The sequence below is a fragment of the Epinephelus moara genome, chromosome 2, assembly GCF_006386435.1.
Source record: "Epinephelus moara isolate mb chromosome 2, YSFRI_EMoa_1.0, whole genome shotgun sequence".
NCBI lineage: Eukaryota > Metazoa > Chordata > Actinopteri > Perciformes > Serranidae > Epinephelus > Epinephelus moara.
The window spans coordinates 38324693-38334483 of NC_065507.1; the positions used below are offsets into that span (position 1 = coordinate 38324693).

Genomic DNA, 9791 nt, shown 5'->3' on the forward strand with positions numbered 1-9791 from the left:
GCTGTTAATCTTTTCATTTCTCTCAAAGAGATAGAAAAACGTATGCATTCGGCTTCTGTGTTCCTTTTTGTGTTCTGAAGTAAAGATAATGCTTTTGTAACCTACAATGTGGGTATTATTTTTTGTCCATCATTCCTATGATTATGATAACATTGTGCTCAATAAAAACAGTTGCTGCGATCTGAGAACACAGTGATGATGTTACAGTGAAGTCTGATGGGGCAAGAAGGGTAAGAAGGTCGTAAACAAGTCAAGTTTAAAAATCTTTTTGGACACAAAACTGAAAAGGAGCAGTTGAAATGTTGGTAGTAATGATTTAAGGCTCTAACAGAACAAACATTTTTCATAGTGCAGTGTGCACTCAGTACAGTCCAATGTATGGAGACCAATATCCAACACCAACTTGTTTTAAGAATTTAAAATAGTTAAAAGCCTCTGACAATAATGTGAACAATATAAGGAAAGGACAGAGGACAGGTGGGGAATGGTGGAAAGGTGAAAGTTGAGCATTGGTTTCAGTGGGATCAAAGCTTGACGAGAGAGGAGGAGGAAGAGGGAGGATGAAAGGAGGAAGAGTGACAAGGATACATCTGGAGATGACAAGGAAAACAGCTGATTAGGAGGAGGGAGGAGGCAAACTAGGCATGGAGAGTCCTGAGGAGGACCTGGGGAGGGAGGTGAAGGAATCATCCTCAATACAGCATTCCTCTCTCTCCATTCCTCCTCTACATCCTGTTCCTTCCATCTCCACGCTAACATGGATCTTTGCTGAGCCTGTGGCTGCCTGCATGACATGGACAGGCTATCTGCCATCTGTGTGATCTCTGATCAGATAGCGAGACTGTGTATGAGTGTCTGCCCACATGTGCATGACTGTGGGTGACTGCAGTGGCCCTGTGGAACTGCTATCTTTGTGTGTGTGTGTGTGTGTGTGTGTGTGTGTGTGTGTGTGTGTGTGTGTGTGCGCGCGCGCGCGTGTGTGTGTTTCTGTGTTTTCATAAAAAAAGAATATTGCCAAAAGCTTTTAGCTAACTAGCTAATCCACTTAATCAAGAAATTTAGAATCTTTTTTTTTTTTTACATATTATTGTCCTGGAAATGAATTCATCCATGCAAATGACTTCTTCTTTAGGAGTGTTAATCAAGCAACAAAGCAGAGCAGCGTATACGAGTGCAGATCTAAAGCACTCCATAACTCTGTCGTGTAGACTGACAATTAGTCAGGGCCAGGCTTGGAATGTCAACAAATGAATTGATCCATAATCACTGAAACAATGAGCTCAGATGCTCCATCCACTCCAGCTGTCTGTTGCATGCTAAGCAAGGGCTCCATCATTTGAACTATCTCCCTGTATTGTACGATTGTGTATCTCTATCTTCCTGTTGTTGACCAAGCTTTTCCACATTTTCCAGGCCAATACATGTGTTTACATGGAGCCATGTATTCCTTTTGCATTCGGGTTGGAAGCTCTACCTGAATAGAAATACTCCTTGTAAACACCTCAACCCGAATGAAAACAGCCAACTCAAAAGAAAATTTAATCGGGTACACAGGGGTGGAATATTCCTTTTCAGAACCCGAATGGAAGAATTTTCGGTCTTGTACACACCTCCTACCCAATTCCAGCCATTCCGTTCTTTCTGCGCATGCTCGTTTCCTTGCCATTCTGGTGTGATGACGTATACAGCGTGCATAGCAACGGGCTGAGATAGAGCAGTCGGACTCATTGCACTCACCGGTTTCCATTCGCCACAGCACGGACCTCTATCTCCTTTCTTCGACCTTCTACCTCCCTTCTCCTCCTCAACAAACGAAGTATTAGTGGAACAAGGTTGTTGTCGTACTGCTGCTTCAAGAATATAAGCAAAACAAGCCGGAAAAAGGCACTAAGAATGGCGTCGTCAAGCATCTTGTTATCCGGAGCGAGGACTACAGTGTTTTCTTCCGGTACACGTACAATCTGCCCCGCCCCCTGTCCAATCAGAAACCCTCCCTGCCCCAAACTCTGCCCCGCCCCCTGTCCAATCAGAAACCCTCCCTGCCCCAAACTTTGCGCAGACCCAAATAAAGGTGATTAAACTGATCTCCCGTGTAAACCCTCATTCGGAATGAATATTTCCCATGTAAACTACCTGGAAAAACTTTAATTCCGAATGATTTCATTCAGATTTATTTCATTCTGAATGAGAAGCCATCATGTAACCGCACCCAATGTGAAGACACTGGAAGGTGAACAGGGCCCGTATTCACAAAGATTCTCAGAGTCCTCTCAGAGAGCTCCTAACTTAGCCTAAAAATTCCTAGCAAGGAATCTTAGCTTAAGAGTGATTCAGCAAGTTTCTGAGAGCAACTCTGAGCAAGGAGGGGACAGAAACTTTTATCTTAGTGAGGAGGTGTGGTTGATCCCGTTGCTAGGTATGACGCAGTCTTCTAAAAGCTGTGATTGGTTGTTACAAAAAGGAAAAAAGAAAAACAGAAAAACAAATGCGCTCCTAGTAATGAATGGACAGTGAAATCAACCAATCATAGAACTTAGACTGTATTAAGAAATGTGTAATTGTGAAAATAATTTTATGTCAGGATGATGAAACTCAGCAAAATTAAATGAATTGTTACACAGCTTCAAAATGTTTGAACCCCCATTCACATGCAGATTATTGTATTGATTTGCTTATTGTTATGTTTACTCGCCATGCTGGTAATTTTACTACTTAATCTATTGGATATTAATGGTGGACGCAGACTCAGCTGTCAGCAATTACTGTGATTGCTGGCCTCCTTGTAAAAAGCGGTTTGATTTGGCAGAATGACCAAAACAACGAACGAAATGGAGAAAAAAAGAACGAGAAAGCCGAACTGGACAGAAGAGCAGTGCCTGCTGTTGGCACAGCTCGTGGAGGAGAACAAAGGAGTTTTAAGAGGGAAATTCGGTCCCGGGATCACGGCACAAGGGAAGAGGCAGACTTGGGAGCGCACTGCCCGACAAATCAATGCGTCGTTCCCTCTCCTTTTACGCACAAGTGATGAGTGTGAGAAGTGCTGGAATGCTGCAGTCCAAAACGGGCGTTATTGCGTTACTACACTGGGTGGGAAAAGTAAGCTCATCCCTGATGAGGTATATATATATAATATACGGAGAATATCTCTCCTTCCTCTCTGTCTTTCCACCATCTTCTCTGTTTAAGACACTCTTAGGCTTCTTAAAAGTCCTCCTCCCACCTCTTAACAGTTTTTCACCTTAGGAGCTCTCTTAAGGCCTAAGATGCTTTGTGAATAACTTTTATCTTACCAAGGGAAAATTCTAAGGAAAATCTTAGAATTCGAGGAATTCTAAGATTTTTCTTAGAATGACGTCACTAAGAGCTACTTTTAGTCTTAGGATTCTTTGTGAATACGGGCCCTGGATTTTACTTGTATTTTAAATGAATGGAATCATGGTTAAGGTGATGGACTCCATTGTGCTCTGCACAAGTGGGTTCGAATACACCCTGTCAACCAAAGAGCAACGTAAGCAGGATTCTGAACCACTGGTTTCACTTCAGGCAGTGGTAGGGGGTGCTCCATGGTAGGTCACTCTGTCCATCCAATTGCTGCTTTGTATATCACTTACTTTCAGTCATTATCTCCTCAACTGGAGGTAAAGCATGTGGAGAATGCGGGCATCGATCTTGCTACCTCTCCCATACTAAGCAAGTGCTCTACCATTTGAGCTAATTCCCCGTTGAACACTGAGGAACTGCATTGCAACAAAAGTCGAGTTAGGGTCAACTTTGTTTGCTTTTATGGTATCCGGCTCGCTGGTCACCTGAAAAGTTACATACCAGAGACAAGGTGGCCGAGTGGTTAAGGCGATGGACTGCTAATCCATTGTGCTCTGCACGCGTAGGTTTGAATCCCATCCTTGTCATAATCCACACGGAAACACATGGAACCGCAGATGATGTTTTCCAGGTTATGGCGATGGACTGCTAATCGATTGTGCTCTGCCTGCATGGGTTCTAATCCCATCCATAGTTCAGTTTACTGTAGGATAAAGCAAACACAGGCCAGCTTAGATCAGCCAAAAACAGGGCTGAATTCACTCCTGCAATGGACAGTCTGAAGAGAAGTGTCCTTGCGTGCACAGCGCCGCTTGCTCAGTGGCATGGATGTTGCCATGTGGTGGAGGCAATTTTGGTTAGAATTTTTGGTCTCCATAATAAACCAAAGACGATGGGTTGGGAAAGAGGGCCATTCTTACAAGATGCACTCTGATTTATTATGGGCTGACATTGCCAGGAACCAACTTGCCCTGTTGGATGGACACATTTTACATGCTGTCAACCAAAGACCAACATAAGTAAGCTTCCAAACCACTGCTTTCACTTCAGGCAGTGATGGGTGGTAGGAGGTGCTCCACAGTATGTCCCTGTACCCATCCAATGGCTGCTTTGTATATTATTTACTTTCAGTCATTATCTCTTCAACTGGAGGTAAAGCATGTGGAGAATGCGGGTGTCGATCCTGCTACCTCTCGCATGCTAAGCGAGCGCTCTACCATTTGAGCTAATTCCCCTTTGAACACTGAGGAACTGCATTGCAACAAAAGTTGAGTTCGGGTCAACTTTGTTTGCTTTTATGTAGGGATGTAACGGTACACAAAAATCACGGTTCGGTACGTACCTCGGTACACAAGTCACGGTTCAGTTTTTTTCGGTACAGTAATGAAAAAAATAGACAACTATTAAATATCTTTTACTTATTGGTAACCTTATTAAAACATACCACCACAGCAGTTAACTCTTTTTACACAATTTTTGAATGAAACAAATATATATAAAATCCTGCTTTTTCACATTGTTTGAATGAAAATAGAAATATAAAAGTGAAAAATAAAATCCTGCTGTTTTTTTAACACATTTTTTGAATGAAAAATATAAATATACATTTCTGCTTTAACAGTTTTACTCAATTAAAATAAAAAGTATAGTGCAGCTGGTCAGCTTTAAAGCCTGCTCAGATTCAGTTTTACTAGGAACTTACTTAGCTTTCCCACTTTGTTAAAGTGCAGTAAACAAAACATGCTTATATCTAAAGTGCAGCTTAAACAATTTTACTCAACTCCAATGGCGTTGGTTATTTCTTTAGCGCGATGGTCAGGGAAACGCTCTTTCTTTTTAAACGACGACGATATCGTAGTTTGCACCAGATTGCTTTTTCTAGTCGTGCCGGTTAACGTTCAAACTCGGGTGGTGTCGCTTTAGATGCGTTAGCATGTTAGACGTGTTTCCAAGTACATACCCGACCGCTGTTCTGCAGTGTCGGCACACTGCTTTTGTCTTGTCCACTTGTTTATTTCCATCTTCGTATTTTACCCTGAAACCAAAGTGTTCCCAAACGGAGGACTTAAGGTTTGCGGGTGGGTCTTCAGGTTCGTCAGGCTCACTTGCCATGTTGTCAAAATGCGAGAATGCGCTGCACAAAGTGAAAGCGGAGATTTACGGGACTCGGTCCGTCACTCAATTATGTCCGTCGGGGAACTTAGATATTTTAATGGTTCGGCTCGCAAAAATGGAATTAAAATAAAACAAAATAAAATAAAATAATATCCTGCGCCCAATAATTCGGTACAGGGTCGTGCCGAACCGAAAGTCGCGTACCGAACGGTTCGACACAAATACATGTACCGTTACGGCCCTACTTTTATGGTATCCGGCTCGCTGGTCACCTGAAAAGTTACACACCAGAGACGAGGTGGCCGAGTGGTTAAGGCGATGGCCTGCTAATCCATTGTGCTCTGCACACGTGGGTTCGAATCCCATCCTCGTCGCAATCCAGTATACTTTAAGATGCCCCAAATATTGCGTGTCAACAAAATAACAGGCTCCATTATCATTGGAACACAAAATAACAGGCTCCATTATCATTGGAACAAAAAGCTCAGATCCTCAGGAACTTGTCCAAAATAAGCCAACTAATGATAAGAATGCAGTTTATGTGTGAAAGCGAGTGTCTTCACCAGAGTGACCAAGAGCTCTGAAACACGGGAAGTTCCTTCATCTCATCTGCATCCTCTTTTTGGGTGGTAGACATCAAAACTGTCATCACAGCTATGATGTGGTCTTAAACATCCTAGAAACCAAAACACAGCTTTATTTTTCTTCACCAGAGTGACCACATTATTGCCCTCAAAAGCTCTGCAAACACAGGAAGTTGCTTCATCATTATGGCAATGATTGGGACAAATTCAGCGTTTGACAGTGGTGTTGAGGACTGGGCAGCTTACACTGAGTGAGTGGAGTTATATTGTGATGCATATAAAGTTGAAGAGGAGAAGAAAGTCAGTGTCTTACTGAGTGTCATGGGTGCAAAAACATACAGGCTGCTGCAGAGCTTGTTAATGCCTGAAAAGCCACACTCTTCAGCAGCATTTAAACCACAATCCACTGGTCATTGCTGAAATTTCACAAACGGAATCAGAGTAAAAATGAAAGCATTTCTGAATATTGTGTGGAACTCCAGTTGCTGGTTTGGAGATGGTCTGTTGGATGCAATAAGGGACAGGTTAGTGTGTGGCATTTGTGAAACCACATAGAAGAATCTCCTGTGTGAAAAAGACCTTACATTCAAGAAGGCCTTAAATATTGCAGTATCAATGGAAACTGCAGCTCGGGGTGCATCAGAGATACAACAAAAATCTCTGGAATATGCTACAACTAAAATGTCACTGACCAGAAATGAAAGAAAGAAATGCTTCCGTTTTGGCAACATGTCACACGACCCTGATGACTGTTAGTTTAAAGACAAAGAATGCAGAAACTGCAGCAAACAGGGCCACATTGGTAGAGTATGCAAAACTAGCAAACAACTGAAAAAGGACAAAACAAAAAAATAAGAAATCCTATAAAGGGAAGGACAGAAATGTACATAAAACAGAAGAAAACAATTCTGATGAAGAAGACTCAGATAAAAGTGAAAATGTCATGCCTGCAACTTCACAGTGTAAAACAGACTGATGATTTCAAAATAATATGGATTACTCCTCAGGTGGCCGGTGTGACATTGGCTAAGTCCTAACAGTTATATCTGTGTGTTTACAGAATGCAGTTTACGTGTGAACTCACTCATTATCTCCTCAACTGAAATTAAAGTATGTTGAGAATGCAGGCATTGGTTGAGCTAATTCTCCATTTGAACACTGATTGATTGCATTGCAACAAAAATTGAGTTAGGGTCAACTTTGTTTGCTGTTATGGTATCTGGCTTAGTGGTCACCTAGAAACCATAGATGAGGTTGCTGAGGTTAAGGCGATGGACTGATGGTACATTGTGCTTGTGTTCTTGTCAGAATCCATTTCACTTTAAGCGTCCCTGAATATGACAAGTCAACAAAATAACAGGCTGTGTTCTTCAATTCATTTTGTTTTTCAGTAATTCCAAACACATAGGAAAGTAGGGTCCCCTGCTGAATGCAGGCATCAACTCAACTACTTTTCCAATGCTAACAAGGGCTCCACGATTTGAGCTGATTGCCCTGTACAAAGTAAAATCATATAGCTCCACCTTCCTCATTCTGTCCTCCTCCCCTCAATTCCACATTTTTAGATATTCAGGGCCTGTGTAAAGACTTTGGAAGTTGACCTGGATCTGACTGAACTGCAGATAATGTTTCTGAGGTTAAGGCCATGGACTGCTAATCTATTGTGCTTTCCTGTGTGGGTTTGAATGCCTTTTTCACCCCAGTCTAACTGACTTTAGTATATAATACCCTATAAAGCTCAATTTTGCAATTAAATTGTAAAAAAGGAGTAAAAGTCAAATTTATTTGCTTTCTAATACCACGCTGCTTTGTCACCTGAAGAGTAAGACACCAAAGACAAGGTTGCATATTTGTTAAAGATATCAATTTACACCTTTGATCCCACAACTGGTATTGTTTCCAAAACTCTTTGTTGGTTGGATTTTGTTAAAAATTAAGATTAATCAGTGCTATGGAAAGTTGAATGCAGAATTAGGTAAATATAAATGAGATAGAATATAATACATAATAACAGAATTTAATAAAGATTGAATAAAGCATTTTTTTTTTTTTTTTACATTTTTTGCTGGTGCTTTACATTTTATGTTTTTCCCACCTGATTAGCAGAGGCACATATTTTTAACAGCAACATAGTATGTACATTACCATGTTAATAATCTTTACCATGATTAGCCAAATCTGATGTACCCTAGCCTCCTTTCTAATGTAAATGGAAAAGCTGTATTTGAAATGTGACTTACCAAGAACATAAAATAAATTATTTCAAATCGCAAATCAAACTAAATGACACATTTGATAAATAGGCTGGGGACAGCCATGAAGTGAGAAAAGCTTACATTTCCTTATTTCATGTGTAAATGAAAGCCTGACAGCATTGGCTTCTATATATGCATGCTTTTTTGCTTCATATTCATGTAGGCCACTGACTGTGTGTATATACAAGTGTGTATATAGCACACACAGCCACGAGCTTTGTTCTCTGACAAAACATTTATTCTGCGCACACACACGCTCATGGAGCTTGGTGGTCATCCCCCAACCCCCAGCACGGTAAAGGTCAGTGCCTTCTTTGATGTTGCCCCCATAGATCACCATTATTACTGTAGTCTATTGATTCCTATGGAGATGAGGCCTGCAGCCGTGGTTCTGGGTGACTGAGGCTGAGGTCAGGGTCTGCCTCCCCTGGCTTCGCTTCGGAATATAAAATCCAGCTAACTGCTACCCATTGCTCCGCATGCTGAGTTTGGTCTGAAGGACACACACAAATATATATAGGAGGCATGAATGCACATACACATCAAACAGATTACACATGTACTGTAGCTACAAGGGCTCTGGCACTGTGGGGTTTTGTAGGCTGATGCTGATATATTAGAATTAAAGCTGCACAAAGCCATTTTCGTGCAGTTGTTTTTTGTGTTGAAATTCAAAACCTTTAAGTTTGACAATGACAATTCTTTATCCCAAGAATAACAAGAATTTCATTCTTGGCACTTAACCTCAAGAATGACAATGACGCTATTCTTGGGGTAAAGAATATAAGACCAGATTTATACCATGAAACACTAAAATCCCCATGACAACAAGGAATAAATAGAATAACAGTAAGACTAATCATATCCGGCATATGAAACAGAAGATGTGCTTTCAAACTCTGCAATGTTTTTTTGTTTTTTTCCTGAAACACGACCATTTTGCAAAAGCAGTTGGAAATTAGAAACCGTCTTGCAATGGGATCACACCTGCCACTGTAATGTGGTCCAAGCAGTGGCGTAAGGTAGTTACAATGGGCCCCACTGCACACTGTTTACAAGTTATGAAGCACACACACAGACTTTTAGGGCAAATATATATTTCACCAAAATTGGGTCTTACTGACGCTTTTATGTGATATCTACTTGCAGATGTGCACAGACTGTCAGTACCTAAACTAGCTACTTTAAATCTATCGTCTCATTACATGATTAAACAGAGACTTAATATTAGACAACAATATTCATATTACCCAGCAATCATTACATATCTGTATATGACAAAAACTACAAAGAAAATAGGAAATCATAAGTTTAATTGAATTGTTTTAATAGTTAAATTATAGTATATGTAGAATAAGCATATAATGTAATAGTTTGATACTATTTGCTGCGAGGGTCCTAAGGACAGAGGGATGTCGTATGCTGTAAAGCCCTGTGAGGCAAATTGTGATTTGTGATATTGGGCTTTATAAATAAAATTGATTGATTGATTGAATTGACTATTTTACAAAAACAG

General features: G+C 40.8%; 2 non-coding genes across 2 annotated transcripts; both read left to right on the top strand.

The window, feature by feature from the left end:
- Nucleotides 1-3826: 3826 nt before the first annotated feature.
- On the top strand, nucleotides 3827-3908 carry trnas-gcu (transfer RNA serine (anticodon GCU)). The gene has a single exon. It is a non-coding gene; the product is annotated as a tRNA-Ser (tRNA).
- Nucleotides 3909-5728: 1820 nt separating this feature from the next.
- On the top strand, nucleotides 5729-5810 carry trnas-gcu (transfer RNA serine (anticodon GCU)). The gene has a single exon. It is a non-coding gene; the product is annotated as a tRNA-Ser (tRNA).
- The last annotated feature ends 3981 nt before the right edge of the window (nucleotides 5811-9791 follow it).